This window comes from Phasianus colchicus, chromosome 5, assembly GCF_987193195.1.
Source record: "Phasianus colchicus chromosome 5, bPhaCol1.hap1.1, whole genome shotgun sequence".
Lineage (NCBI taxonomy): Eukaryota > Metazoa > Chordata > Aves > Galliformes > Phasianidae > Phasianus > Phasianus colchicus.
The window spans coordinates 22,514,526-22,529,643 of record NC_143440.1 but is presented as its reverse complement, the minus strand read 5'-3'; the positions used below and the strand labels follow the sequence as shown (position 1 = coordinate 22,529,643).

Here is a 15,118-nt window from a genome sequence, read left to right as displayed (position 1 = left end):
CACAGGCACTCAAAGAGGTCATGGCAGAGCTGGGCTAAATCACCCCTGTGGACCAGGAACCCCTCTTCTATCCCTTGTGCTCTCAGTGTAAACACACCCCATCCCCAGCGCTGCAGGGCAGGAGGAAGCAACAGGAACTGACTGAGGGGGAGAAGGGCTCCCTGTTGCACCCATGAGGAGATGGAGGTGGATATCTGATTTGCCGAGAAATGCATTTTCCATGTGCAAATATTCTTCTTAGCCATCAGGCTCCATTCCCATCTTGTCTAGCAGAGGAATTAAAAATGTTTGGCAGCTGAGCACATTAGCTACAAAACCTTAAAAGAACCCCCAGGCATCAGCAGAGCTGGCTCAGGCTGGAGCCTGTGACTACGGCTGTAGCACCCCCAGCTCTGGCGTTGCTGCTGTCCTTATTTTCAGCAGAGTCCAGAGTCAGAATTCGCCTCTCTGCCTTCCCCCCACCAGCGCTCCCCACATAAGCAAGAAAGCTGGAGGGGCAGCCACGGGTGCATTTTAGGACAGCATTGCCCCGCCGTACCTCTCAGTGTCCCCGAGTGTGAGCCCCACCGCCCAGCTCCACCGTCACCGAAGTGCCTTCCCCAGCAGCATTAACTTATGCACACACACCATTCACCGATTGTTCCACGTTTTTGTCAATGAATCCGCATTTTATGAATTAGAACAGACCATGCCCCCTTGTGGCTCTCCTCCGCTCCCTTCTCCGGCTGCGGGCCCCTCGGCACGGCATCGGGGTGACCCCGGGGGGCAGCCCCCCATTACTGACACTCCGGTGCGGGAGGAGCGCCCGGGGTGTGGGAGTGATGCACCCAGGGGCAGCGTGAGGAAAGCCGCCGCTGGGGGAGGAAAGGGCAATTGCTTTCTGCACGGTTTTCGGAAGGGCTTATCTAATTTAATGGGGCTGGGAGGCAGCGCGGCTGACACTCACACAGAATGCAGTCCCCCGCTTCTCCATGGAGCGGGCACAGCGAGGAAATGGCTCCTGCCTGACCTATATGGCTCTGACGTTTGCGAAGGAGCACACGTGGAGCCGACGCTTCGCAGCCTTTCCTCTGCTAACCCCTTCCCGTCCCCAGTGTGGGGCTTTCTAGGTTGCAGCAGCACTTCAGATACCCGAACCGCTTTCTGCTGAGACCTGAAATGAACCCGGAGATCTGAGCCTCAGGGGGAATCCTGAGATTGTCCAGGTGCACTGCTTTGATTTGGGGGGCAAGGGACGAAGCGCTCCAGCTGCAGGAAAGGAGGTAAAACCAGCAGTGCAGGGCCTGCAGATGTGACTGAGTTGCAGCCGGGGTCCCATCCTGCCCTCAGCCCACAGAGCAAAACCCAAGGAAACCAGAAGAAGAGTGAACCTCCCAAGGGCAGCCAGAGCACAAGGCCCCTCATCTGCTGTAGCACCGTGCCCTGCCAGGCTGCACCCAGGTCCTGCAGCCGCAGGGCTGAGTTACTGATAGCAGGATGTGGAAAGCAGCAAATGAGAAACCAGCTAAAGTGAGAGTAGAGCTGGTGTTAATGTAATTACGGAGCTTGGCATGAAGCACACACATAGGTGTGTCTTTGTGTGTGGTGGTGACCCCTTCCTATGTAATCATCTCCTCCACCATTACCAGCATGGGTAGGGTAGCATCTCACCTGGCCGCCTGCACACACCGGAACCTCCGTCATGGATTGGGCTGCTGAGAATGGACATAATAAAGGTTTAAAAATACAACTGGCAGTGGGTGTTTTGAGTGACCTTTTCTCCCCCTGCCTTGCACAGAAGCCGTTCTTTGCAGTGAGCCTCACACAGCCTCACATGGCGTGTGGGGTTTTTTCCTCTGTGTGGCTGTCAGTTTCAAACATTCGGGTAGAATATTTAACAGGAATGCTTTTCACCTTCCTCACTCGCTCTTTGCATGAAGAAGCACAGGTTTGTTCTCGTGAAAGAGCAGAGCATCTCTCATAAAGGCTAAGGCTGCTAAGCTGGGGATTTTTGTGTTCTCTCCTTCACAGGGCTTGGTTCAAAACATCCAGTCTTGCTGATAAAGCCCCTCTGCACACAGGGAGTGCTGGAGCGGCTGCAATCAGTGCATCACTGCTTCCTTCCCAGGGCTGCGGCAGGGGAAAGAAGCTCCCCAAGATGTCCTCCTTGGGGGTGCTGGCTCCCATTATGGGGGTGGGGGCCAGCACCTGGTGGCAGGAGAAAGCCACGGGGGCTGCAGCTCAGCTCTCCAGATTTCACCTCTGTGCCTTATTAAGGCACGAGGCACACAGCGCCATCCTGGAGGCAACGGTAGTTTTGCCCTTTGGGGTTCAGAGCTCCTGCTGGGGATGTCAGGAGGGCTGCTTTGGTTAACGAACGCATCCTGAGGCTGTAACACAGCCCGAAAGCTCTGGTGCTCTGCGCTGCAGAGAGAGCAACTCTGCTGCATCCCTCTCCTCATGGCCACTAAATTAATGAGGGTATTGCTAAAAAGATGTCCGTGCTGAGATTCTGCTCTCCCTGACTCTGGCAGTACCTCTCTCACCTCGGATGCCAGCAGAGATGGGAGCACTGGGGAGAGATCTGGGGATTCCCCTTGGCTCACAAACGCGTTTGGCCCAGAGCATAGTCACCCCCCGCCCGAATGACACCTCCTCTCCCCCAGCCCCGCTCCCCCCCTCGTCCCCCCGCCCTGCGGCAGCTGGGCTCCGGGAGAAGCGGGGCCGGGCGCGATGCCCGCGGCTCCGTGCTGTGCGCCTCGGGGTCACGCGTGGCCAATGGAACCGGGCGCTGCGGGGGCGAGTGCTGCCGCGAGTCCCCCCGCCCCCTCAAGAAGCGGGGATGCTGCTAAGCCGCACCGAAACCCCCTTAAAAAACTGCGGTTTGGCGTCTTGCTGGGTTTTATTTCTCTCCCCCGTTCCTCTCTCGCCCTGGAGTTCTGTAGTAGCCCTGAATTAGCATGTCACGTGTATGGCATGTGGAAATGAATCAGGGGCATGTGAGGAGGAGGAGGACGCCTGTGTCTGTGTTTGCATCCAAGGATCTCCTCTCACTCTGTGTTTGCGTAGGTGTCTGGCTCCCTGCTCCCCCTCCCTGCGCTGCTGCCTCGCTCCCTCCCTGCCTCCCGCTCATCCTCCATCTGGCCAGCTCTGCTTTCCCTGCCAGCTCCAGCAATTCCTCAAGCAGAAACTGCAGCTTTTTTTCCCGCATCCCAGCAGCAAAACGAGGGGGCCCCCAATTCCCGGTGCCCACCTGGGGGAGAGCAGGGACACGTGCTCCCCAGCATATCTCCCTTTCCCATTCCCCTCCCCCCGCATTTTTGCTCCTTGCTCAGCACCCAGCGCCCTGCACATTGCACCAAGGGCAAGCCCATAACGTCAGCGTGATACAGCCGCCAGCCAAGTCCCCTTGCAGAGGGTGGGTCGCGCTCGCCCCTTTGCCCTCCTCCCCCCACCCCAAGCCGAGCTCAGAGCCTGCACCCCAACGGAGAGGTGTGGCTGGGAATGGAGGGGGGAGCACACCCTACACCCCATTCCCACAGCACCTCCCTTGCCTGCCCAGAGCCCCCAGTATCACTCCCGTCGGTTCCATCACCCCCTCCCCAAGTGATAAACTCAGCAGTGCTTTCTTTTTCCCTTTCTTTTTTCCTTCCCTTTCCTTTGAAGTCTCCCTGTGCAGCGGGCGATCTGGGACGTCTCTGCATCCCCAGGCTCCCTCCCAGGACTCCCTGCCGCCACCCCTCAGGCCCCCAGCCCCAAGGCGCGTTGCCCCACTACGGATGCTTTCCCCCAAAGCCCCTTCCCCACCAGGGAACGGCCATTCCCTCCCAGCACTCCCTTCTTTCCCCAGCCCTCTCTCAGCTCCATTCCTGGCACTGCCGTCGCCCACCTCGCTGTCCCCAGGCTGTCCCCGCGTCCCCCCCACGGCCGTGGCCGCGCTGCAGTGTGCGGGAGGTGCCTGCAGCACGCGGGCTATAAATAGCACCGAGAGCTGCGCTCCCATTGACACCGTTTGGACAGAACATGGAAAAATAAACAAAGGAAACTCCGGCTCCAAAAGGCAGCCGCGTTCCTGCTGCTAAATAATAACAGATTTTCCACCAAGGTGTGCGGGCAGCGCGCGGAGCTGGGCACGAGGGAGGGAGGGAGTGCAGGGATCAAAACACATTATCCACGCCCGGTGTGTGTCAATATTTCGGTCCCTCTCGCTCGGCCCCGTAGTAGCTGAGTGCACATAGATTGGCTATATTTAGAGAAGGGGTATTTTTAAATACCTGGCCATGGAGCCTGTCACCATTAGCAATGGTGGGGAGCACCAAAGGAGATGGCTTGTCAAATGTTGCTTTAGTGACAGAGAGAGGCCCCAGAGATAAAGGGCAGGGCAAGAGCAGAGCAAATATTTTGCAATTGAGCAGTGATTGCCCAGAGGCTTGCAGTTGCACTGATGTTTTGACCTGGGGGGCTGTTTGCAGCAGGAAGTCACCCATAGCTCCTGGTTGGGGATTCCCCCAGAGCTCTGGTATCAGGGGGTTCTTTTATTCTCTGTTCCCCTCTTCAGTTGAGGATATGAGGCGTTCTGCAGCAGAAAGGCTCTGCTCACTGTGGCTGAAGCATTGGTGGGCACAGGGAAAGAAGTGACATTGATCACCTGATTGCGGGATGCGAACTCAGCCCATCTCGGGAAGGGCAGCATCTGCATTTTAGCAATACCCTGTTTTTATTTCATCCTGTCCTTCCTGAAATAACCTCTCCCAACCTGTGAGTTTCTGTGGGAATTTCAATCCTGACTTTTATGTGTATCAGGCAATGGGGCAAACAACCCATGGAGATCTGCACCGTGACATACTGGGAGCGATGCATGCTTGGCAGTAAAGGGCTGCACAAGAAACTCAACAGATGAAGAGAGAGGAAGAGAAGGAAAACAAAAGAATAAGGACAAGAGGAGAGAAAGATCTTTTGCTTAATTTATCATCAGTAAATAAATGCTGGGTGACTTACCCAAGGCCATCGAGTGAGGCTGTGGCATCACCGCTTTTCCATCCCGATGCAACACTTGCCATGCAACCAAGATGATGCTTCATTATTTCTTTCCTTCTTGGTGTTTCTGCTCAGCCATCTCCCAGGCAAGGCAGCTTCAGAAGAAAAGTCATTAACTTCATTAACTGCCAATGCAATGTGGAGGTCAATGCACACCTGCTTGTTGGCAAAGCCCACCTGGGCACCACGTTTAGTACCCACCTGTGTGCACAGGGAAAGGTATGGCCTGACAGGTGGCACAGCATGGGGGGGTGGTGCTCCTCAGGCTTTTCTGACTTCTGCCGTGGTCTGATTTGGATCAGTTGTGTATGGCAGGGTGGGAACAGCTGGGAAAGGCATGGAGCAAAATCCATTTTTACTTTGTAATGGATAGGAGAGGCCAGAGAGTTTGGGAATGCTGGAAGTTCCCACTGGAGTTGTCCCAGCCCGTGTGGTGCACATGCAGCCATGTAGCCTGGAAGGAACAGAGCTGTGCCCCATCCCAATAGCAGCCCTCTCTCTGCTTCTTGGCTTGCAGAGGTCCGGGTGTTGTTCATTGTATGTTTTTTAAAGCTTGGACTTCTCAGCCTGCATATTCATGCTGCTCCCTCTCGACTCCCCTACAAACAGGCACAGCAAAAGGCAAATAGGCTGCACCTACTTTCCTGGGAGAAAGAGGGGTGGTTGCATTGGGGCACTTCTGGCTAATCCAGCAACATTTGTGAATAACCTGCTTTTACATAGACGTGCATGGTTCGGATCTACCCAGAGCTGAAAGTGAGGAGGAATAACAAATGAGCAGTCCCACACACCTGCTCCACACTGCTGGGACACTCCAGAAGCAGCCTCCAGCAGGAGGGATCCCCTCACGAACACCCCACACACTGCACACGGCAGGGCTCTGCCTCGTGCTTTCAAGATGAGTTCATCCACCTCACTATGGCTCATCTGGGAGACCACTGCATCTAACCCCAATGAAAAAGGACCCCGGTGGCCATGGCTGGAGAGCCTGACTGGGCCTGGCTGCAGCCTGTGTTCACACCACGTCAAAGGGACTTCATGGCCATGCATCGTCTCCATCATCTTGGCTGGCTGCTGCCCTGTGGACACAGAAACACAAAGGCCCATTCAAGTTGAACCTACTCCACAGAAGTGCTAGGTCTGTGGGCTGTGCAACCACAAGAAAAGGGCACCTGGGGCCTTCCTTTTGGTTTTTAGTAAACCAAACGTGAAATCAAATGGGGACGGGGTGTAAAGGCAGTGAAGAGGAATACAGCTACAAAGGTGGGCTCTGAAAAAGAGCTGTAAGAGGAGGCTGGGGTGTGGGGTGACCCTTATCTGAGCACCAGGACTAACATTTCCACTGGCCTTGATGACAACGAGCCTTCAGCTGACAATGCGGGCTGCTGTTATGTGCTGATATATCTACAGGGACAGTGGCACCACGCCAGCTGCTTGCTTTATTCATACTTTGCAACTCTTATAAAGATAGGCTCAAGTGACTCATATGTCACTGGCCACACACCATACATTTAAACTCATTGTCATAGATTTGATTTCTGGGAGTAGGCTGTCAGGTTGTCGTCTTTTTTTTTTTTTTGTTTAATAAATATATTAATTCCCTTCCCTTCACTTTCTTCAATTTAATTATGACCGTGTAATCTACTGATCTGTAAGGCTCGAGCATGAGGGCTCTGGCTATCAGGTTTCCATGTTCACAATTAGCAAATGGAGACAACGAGAGGAGTGGTGCTTAGGAAGCAGTTTAAGGTGGGATCCTTAAGAAGATCTGCGGTGCTGTGGTCTCACTGCTGAGGGGAGGGTCACAGGTGAGGGAGGATTTAGGTTTCAATCTCAAGTTCTAGAGCACTTAAAAAATATGAAACCAGCCTTTGCCAGGCTTCCTAGAGTTAGATGAATGTCAAGAAATGAGGAGCACCGCAGGAACATTAAGCCTTCCTTTATGGTGTGCAGTTGTCATTGAACCATGCTGATGACTGGTTGGTCTTAGTGCAGAAGTCCTCCTTTCTCTTCAAATGTCACTGAACAGTGGCTTTTGAGTAAAACAGCCCCTCAAAAGATGTTGCTTTCCCTCCCCCTCCCCCCCCCCCCCACACATTCTGAATGTCAGCTGCTGCTTTCCCTGCTTTGCTCCCCTGCTTTGTGCCACAACAACCTCAGCTACTTTGCTCTGAAACTTCACATGCAGGGCTATAGGGCCACATACAGGACACAGGCCCCGGGCACTGCCTACAACCTTCAGTCCCAAGAGAATCTGAAGAGGCTCAGAAAAATCCAGGACGTCACCTGTGGCACATTCCTCAACATTTCTACATTGCATTGGTGTGTGAGGAGTGTAAAAGCACTAAACACAAGGAAGAAGACTGACAAGGTTGGCCAGAGATTTGTTGGCATGCTGTTGAATTCAATATCTGTACACCACATGTTTCATAACATGTAACACCTGCATGCTTAGTGTCCCATTATTGCAGTGCTAAGCAGGCATCTTCAGCCCACTGTGGTCTTAGGATGAACTCAGAACACAGATCCAGAATTGTACCACTCCACAACCAAGAAAAGCAGAGGTGTTGTTTCGGGAAAGGATTTCAACAGTGATTGGATACAGCTCATGAATATTTTCCATTTCCAGAACAGATGTGCAGACATGAGGCATTCCCTACCATAACTCCAGCCTTCCTAGGAAGCCATTTCACCTCTTTTTTAGAGGGAGAAATTTCAATTTCTTTTTGTAATTTCCTTCAAGTGCAGTAGAGCAGAAACAGGTAAATATTTGGCACTTGGATTTCTCAAAGAAAACGTCATATCTGTTGCCACCTACCTGTCTCCAAGGACCCACCCTCTGTCGTGAGTGTTTCACTGCCATCTCAAGCTCTGGATAGTTGCTCATGTCCTGTGCTGTACCACAGTAACTGGTTTTTGGGGAAAGAGAGGAGTGATGCCTACTCCTCTCTCACACAGATACCCATCAGGCACTCAAGGATGCTGGTTGTGTCCAATCAGACCTGAAATTAAGAAAAGAAAACCAAAGTTTTTCTGATTACAGTGGAAAGGACAAGCTCATGTACACAGTGCCTTGACTTTAATGGCAATAGGAACATTCCTTTACATCATTCCCCATTTTTCCTCTTGCAGCCACAACCAAGACCTGCATCCTTGAGCAGGTGGTCCCATGGAAAGACTTGGAATTGCCTGGAGATGCAGAGAACAAAGAGGGCTGGGAACAGGCAGTATGTCAGGAGAAACACCAGACCTTTTGGCTGTGCTCAGACATAGGACATGTGCAGTACCACCATATCTACAGCAACTCATTTCTGAGCAACACCCTTCTCAGTAAGGATGCTCCATTCCTATAGAAGTGAAGGATAGTGCAGGTAACCCAAAGTGGCATTCTCCTAGCCCAGCTTTCTAGCGGCAGGCTCCTCAAAGGCAAGTGATGGTCTGCAGGCTGCAGGGTATGCATTGTGGCACCAGCAGTGGCAAGAAAATGGAGGATACTGTTGCATGTCTGGTACTGCAGTGGTCTGGCACTGCAGGTGTGGAAAAAGGAGGAAACCCGACTTGAAGGTTAAAGTTAGAGCTGAGATGGCAGCTTCCTCATTCCTGCTGCAGGCATTACCTGGGAGGTGGCTGCCCACAGGTTCCCCTGCCCATGGCCACAGTGGGGTGACAACAACAGGAGCTGCAAAGGGCTTCAGGAATCCCCACAGGGGGGTGAGGGCAGCAAAATGCAAAATGGCAGGGGGGAAACATGCAACACCCCCTCCTGCATGTTCACTATGGGAGGGCAAAGGGAAAATGACTCCAACAGCATCTCCTTTTCATTTTGCTTCAGATTTCTGCTGCCTATTTCTTGTGTCTGCTTCACAGGGGAAATTTCTTTGGATCCGTCTTAGAGGCAGAAAAATCCTGGACCAGTTTTCTTTCTTTTTCTTTTCTTTTCTTTCTTTTTTTTTTTTTTTTTTTTAATTGGGTGGAGGCAACTGCAGCAAGGTACTGAGCCTGTATCTTTTAATCTCTCTATCTGGCTAGATTAAATACATTTATAGCTCACAGAATGCGCTGCAAAGTAGAAACCAGGAGGCTGGCTTTGTCGGGCAGGAGAGAGTTAATCCCTATGGGGTGCTCATGTACGTCAGAGCAGGTTCCTGTCTGTGCAGTGCTCAGCTAGGATTGAGAGCTTTTGTTCCTTGTTGTTTTTCATGATTTCTTTGCATTTAAGAGTGTTTGGATTTTTTTTTTTTTTAAATACATTTTAAAGAGCATTTCAAGCTGGCAAATGGGGGGCAGATGGGGAGCCCTGTAGACTGCAGTCCCCTCAGCACCCTGAGCTATTGAAAGAACACACAGGCACGGGCAGGACGAGTCCCTAGCATGGCCCTGGTGTGCCTACCTCAGCGCGGTGCCCTTGCCACACCCTGCAGGAGCACAGCCCCATTTGCTGCCCATCAGCTCTCTAGAGGCTGAACAGGAACCAGAGAATAGCTATGGGATACAGGGTGCTGATAGTGGTACCTCCTCTCTATCTCTTCTCTCTGGGTCTGCTTGCTGGGTCCCACCTGGGTGGGACTGGGGGCCGAAGGACGAAGGCCCTGAGCTGTGCCAGTCCCGAGCCAAAGCCGTCTCTGGGCGTCACTCCCCCGTTTGGTTTTTGATTGAATTTAAATCAGTTTGGAAGAAAGTGGTGTCATTGCTCCCCGGCTGAGGATCCAGCCAGAGGGGCGGGAGGTGGACGGAGCCTGGGGTGGATTCTGGTGCTTCGGGACAGATGCAGCGCTGGACAGCGCCTGCCCCGCGCGGAGTCAAGAAGGGAAGCCGGGCGCTCCCGCACGCAGCCGTGCCCAGGCGTAGTGCTGCGGGACGGCCCCGACGGACGGGTGCGGAGGCGGTCCGGGCGGTGCAGACGGCGGGATTCCCCCGGTCCCACCCGCGTCGTTCCCCCGCGCCGCCGAGGGCCGGGGTGCGGGCAGCTCCGCTCTGCTCAGCGCCGAACAAAGGCGCGGCTCTCGCCCTGCCGAGCGGCACCGCAGAGTTTTACATACCAAGCAGCGCACGGGGAGCTTCCGCGGCTCGTTCCGAACCTTGCCCAGGCGGGCGGCCCGGCACACCGTGCCCGGAGCGCGGCTGCCTCCGGAGGGGAAGAGCGGGGCAGAGCCCGGCTCCAGGTGTAGCGGGCGGGGATCCCCCAGGAACATCCCGGCTCTGCCCCGCGCTGCCGGGAATCCCCCGCCCCTCTCCACCCCACAGCTCCGCAGCCCGAGGGGAACACCTAAGGAAACAGCCCCGAGCCGGCTCTCGGGACGCGCTGAAAATGCCTCAGCATTACACCGACGGGAGCCGGGATCGAGCAGTCGCCGTCCCGGAGGGGCCGCATCCCTCCCGCAACACCTGCGGCACGAATACGCGTGGGAGGGGATCCCCGCGCCCGCCTCTCCCCGCAGCCTCGACGGGGCGGCCCGGTCCGCAGCATCGGCCCCGCCCGGCCCGGCCCCGCCGCCTCTCGCCGGGCTCCGGCTGCCACCTGCAGGCTGCAGCGGGGAGCGCCGGGCCGAGCCTGCGGCAGGGCCCCCCCTCGGGTGGGGAGGGGGGAGCGGTGAGGAGCTGCGCCTCGGGGGCAGAGTAAGGGGGTGCAGTGCCTGGGCTGCAGGTGTGAAGGTGCGGGGCTGTGGGTGTGAAAACAAAGCAAGGGGAAGAGGCGGGCTGTGGGAAACGGAGCAGAAAAGGAGGTTCCCGGAGGTCTGAGGCTGGTGGCAGGGGAGGGGGAGAGGACCACGGTCCCTGGGCCACCCACTGCTGCTGGGCTGGCACAGACAGAGCCACAAAGCCGTCATCGCATCCTGATACCTCAGGTCACACAGGGAATAGGATGGGTGTGCTGGGGTGGCACAGCTCTCACCAGTAAGACAGCCATCCACACCAGTCCAATACGCTCAGAGAGGAGGCAGCAGCAGTTTTGCCTTTGGCCACTTCTCATTTCCACTTCAGCTGCTCCCTCAGGAGCTCAGAGCATCCAGGAATCAGGCAGTGACAGTTCTGGGGTGGCTCACATCATCCGTGGCTCTCATCCTGGTACATAGGCAGGAGCACGGCAGGGGCAAGGCAGCCCCAGCCCCTTAGTCCCAGCAGATGATAGGAGAGGACCAGGGGGGCTGTGGAGGAGAAGGTACCCAGGCTGGCTCCCAGCCCCCAGATGCACTTTCCTCTTCTTCCTCCCACCTCCTTCCAGCTGCTGGTGCTGCTCTTTCCTCCCACACAGCCACATTGAGAGGCTGGAGGAGATGGCAAGGAGCAGGAGAGGCTGTCAGCTGCCACAGCCTTGTTGCACCACAGGCCCAGATCCCAGCAGTCTCCTCAGGCTCGGGATGTGTAGTGGTGACCAGGCTGCACAGCTCAGAGTAATGCAGTACCTGGGTGCTGTGGCCACACATCATGGCTCTGGGAGGTAGCAGCTACCTCAGGATCAAGGAAAAAAAAAGTAAAAGTCATTGCTGACCCTCCCCAGACAGCAATGCCAGCCAGGACCATTTCACCAGGGACATCAGGAGCAGAGAATGGCTACAAGGTAGTAACTAGAGGTGGCTGGTAACATGTGAAAGAAAGCACCACAAGGATGCATTCAAATCCATCTCATCTGTTGCACCCATGTAGCTCATGCAATTAAATAGCAACTTTTTTTAAACTAATATTATGAATTCAGCTACACACCTAATTCCCTTCACAAAACTTCCTAGCAGCACTCTGACAGAATTAGAAAGTGTTGTTCTTCACATTCACCAACAGAACAGGCTTAACGTCAAATAGCTGAAGAGTTGACTGCCTGTTGGACAATCACCACTCACCTGGTGCACCAGGACAGACGATCCAGGCTGAAAGAACCACATCTGTCATGCAGTTACCCCTATGTATATATATAGGGGTATACACACACACACACACACACACACACACACACACACACACACACACAGGTATAAACGGAGCCCAGGGCTCAGCCAATGGGAAGCTGAATAGAATCGCTCTCATATCTGCCTGCAGCTCACAGGCAGGCTCTGCTCCTCTGCCCAGCACTGAGAAGGGCTGACAGGACAGAAAGGGTTCATCTCGCTTCTCTTTGGAAGTTTCTAAGGAAACTGTCACCCAGTTTATTTGTTTTTCTTTTTCCCCGTCTTGCAGGTCCTCCTGTTGAAGAATGAAAGCCTCATCAAAGCACTAAAACACATCCACTTGTTTGTTCCTCTGGTCAAAATGCTTTTGAAGCTGTTTAGGGGGAAGTGGTTCATAAGAAACACTCCGGGTTTCTACAAGCACACGATATCCTGTTTGTCACAGAGGACAGGGGGATCGGGACACCAGTACCAGTGTACACCAACCTGATCAGCGCAGAGGGGTGCAGCCCCTCCTGCCCGGACAGGAGGACATGGTTTGGGCTGCAGTATCGGAGAGCTTCTGGGTGTGCTCTCAGCATGGATAATGTGCACATAGGAGGTGTCACCACAGAGATCTCAAGGACAGTCCACGTAGTCCTGCAAAGGACTAGGAAATGTACTCTCACAGAATTCTTACAGCCTAATGCTGACCAAGCTGCTCCGAATAATTAAAACTGTCCTGGGATGACAATCAGCCATTAATGAATTAGGATCTGGAAGGTCACTTAATTCTCCCCTGTTGGATCATTGAAGCAGGCTATGAGACACAACTGCCCATAGATAACACACATTGCTAAGGCTACAGCTCTGATTTCTGTTATTGCAGTCTAATTGCGAACAGCCCCAGCCTAGTGGGTGAATCAGTGACTCAATTTCATACCCCATGGTTACCATCAACCACGGGGTTGATTCTCATGGCAGTACAGCAGTGCCTTCAGATGCTGCAGTGCAGAGATTGGTGTGGTGGGGCAGGGGGCAGTCAGGAAGATATTTGCTGCCACACCCCTGAGCCAATGCAGCCAGGCATACCATCACCATACTGAGGGAACTCTGCAGGAGCTGTTACACTTTCTGCTTGCTCAGAACCCTTCCTGCAGTGCCCTGATCCTCTAGATCCCTGTGCTGTGTGGTCAGATGCAGACCTTGCTGCATCCAGTGTGTGGCCAGCACCTCGCTTACCTGAGCCACATCCTGACCATTCTGTTCCAGCAGAGCCTGTGGTACAGATGGAGAAGCAGGAAAAGGAGCAGGCTGCAGATGCTGCACACACTCATGATGAAAACTGCACTTTTTAGCAAGTGTTCCATAGTCCCAAAGAAGAGTCACTAGGTGAAAAGCCAAATCAAGTCTGGTCAGGCCTCCGTGTTGTCATAGATGAGCATGAAGTGGAAAAGGTGAGAGAGAGCAACTGTACATGGTCTCTTCTAGTCCAAGAAACAGGAACAAGCAGGACCAAATATAAAACAAACAGACAAACGACTTCCTCACCAAAAAGCAAACTAACATTGGAACTCCCTGCTGTAAGTACTTACGGACACTAAGATGTCTATGAAAGTCAGAAAATGCACTGATCACGCTATGGGAGCAAACCGAATGGTATCACACTGCATTCCAATGTGGGAACAGTGCTTGTGCCATCCCATGCAGCTGCAGAGCCTACAGCACATGTGGCCAAGCAGGCACCTGCAGCATGCACTCATTCACTTTGATTCTCCAGGCTACCAGAAGCCACCCGCTCTACTTGGGCTGCTCCTGTCCTTCTCAACCTGCCCAGTCCTACAGTCAGAAGTGGGTTTTTTTTTTTTTTTTTGCTATCACACAGGACCCTCAGCCTCTGCACTTCCCTGGATTTCTCAGGGTCCCATCACCAACACTGGGTCACTTTCCCCTGCTTCTGAAGAACCGTTTCCTACCTGAGCTCTTGATAGCACTGCTGGATACAACTGGCTTCCTCCATCCATTTGGTTTGTTTGGATCTCATCTGCCCACACATCACTCTGGGTGACTCCTGGACATCCCTCTCCGCCCCTCAGCACGTGGGCCACAAGGCAGAGCACAGCGAGAGGCGGCCACAAGACACAGCGTGGTAACTCACACTGTCATGCTGCGGTTTGTAGCTCCAGCAGCTCTGGGATCCTTTTCTTTTTGTTTTCTTTCATAACTACTGTAGAATTACAAAACTGTAGAGAGCAGAAAATATCAGATTAAGACCATAGAGAACAGTAAACGCATTTAGGTTGAGAGATTCCCATGAATGCAAAAGGACGACGGTGGCTTGGCTTGGCAGGCAGCTGCCTTCTGCTCAAGGGGAACAGGGACTGCTCTGACGCTTGGAAGCACAGCGATGTCCCTGTTGGGGCACTGCAGGCAGCGCGGTTCGGTGAGCGGCCGCCTGGTCCTTGACCGCTGGGTGAACTCCACCGACACAACCCGCAGCCGTGGGAAGCTTCCTGCGGGCCTGCGTCTGATTGCGCTCTCTTCAGAGCAGAGATTGCCTCGTTGTGAAACATCTGGCCTGCTACCAGCACAAATAGGCATAAATAGCAAAACTCTATTAGGCTGGTAATAACCTGCGTCTGAAGGACCGAACACGGAAGAAACAGCCCGAAAGTAACTAAAATAATACTGACAAATCGGAACACCCATCTTAAGACAACCCTTCTACGTCAAAAATGTCACAAACTCCAACCAGCTGTGTTTGAACCGGTTCTTCTTGTGGCACTGTTATTGTATCCCCTGTGTTACTAATGGAATTGGTGACTATTAATTTTGCTCTAGAAGTTGGCATAAATGGTTCAAAGCCAACAATTAACCAAAGTTTTAAGGGCTGCTTTTTTAAGCAGTCACCCTTACCAGGGCACCGTTCCAAAGCCATCCTGCTCTTTTTGATACTTAAAACTGAGAAAAGCTGTAAGTATAAGAACGCTCTCATTTAATTCAGCAAGACTCCATGCTTTCTTAACACTGTAAATACAGAATACAGATTGAATCAGTCCTATCCAGATTTCCTAATAGCGAAATAATAATTACATGCACTCAAGCTCCCTGCCCATCCCTTCCCGTTAGCTGCTCACAGGACAACTTCTACTGGCTCGCACACACACCAACCATCAGGCGGCAGCCAGAAAACCACAAATTGATAGGAAAGCTTCATAAGTCTCAGCATCACAGACCCATTT

The 15,118-nt window shown here is 53.4% G+C and overlaps 1 long non-coding RNA gene across 1 annotated transcript; it reads right to left on the bottom strand.

The window, feature by feature from the left end:
- Nucleotides 1-296: 296 nt before the first annotated feature.
- On the bottom strand, nucleotides 297-5,107 carry LOC149917796 (uncharacterized). Its single transcript, XR_016467251.1, has 3 exons — nucleotides 4,978-5,107; nucleotides 1,651-1,694; nucleotides 297-1,153 (listed from the first exon to the last, which is right to left on the bottom strand). It is a non-coding gene; the product is annotated as an uncharacterized LOC149917796 (long non-coding RNA).
- Between the last annotated feature and the right edge of the window lie 10,011 nt (nucleotides 5,108-15,118).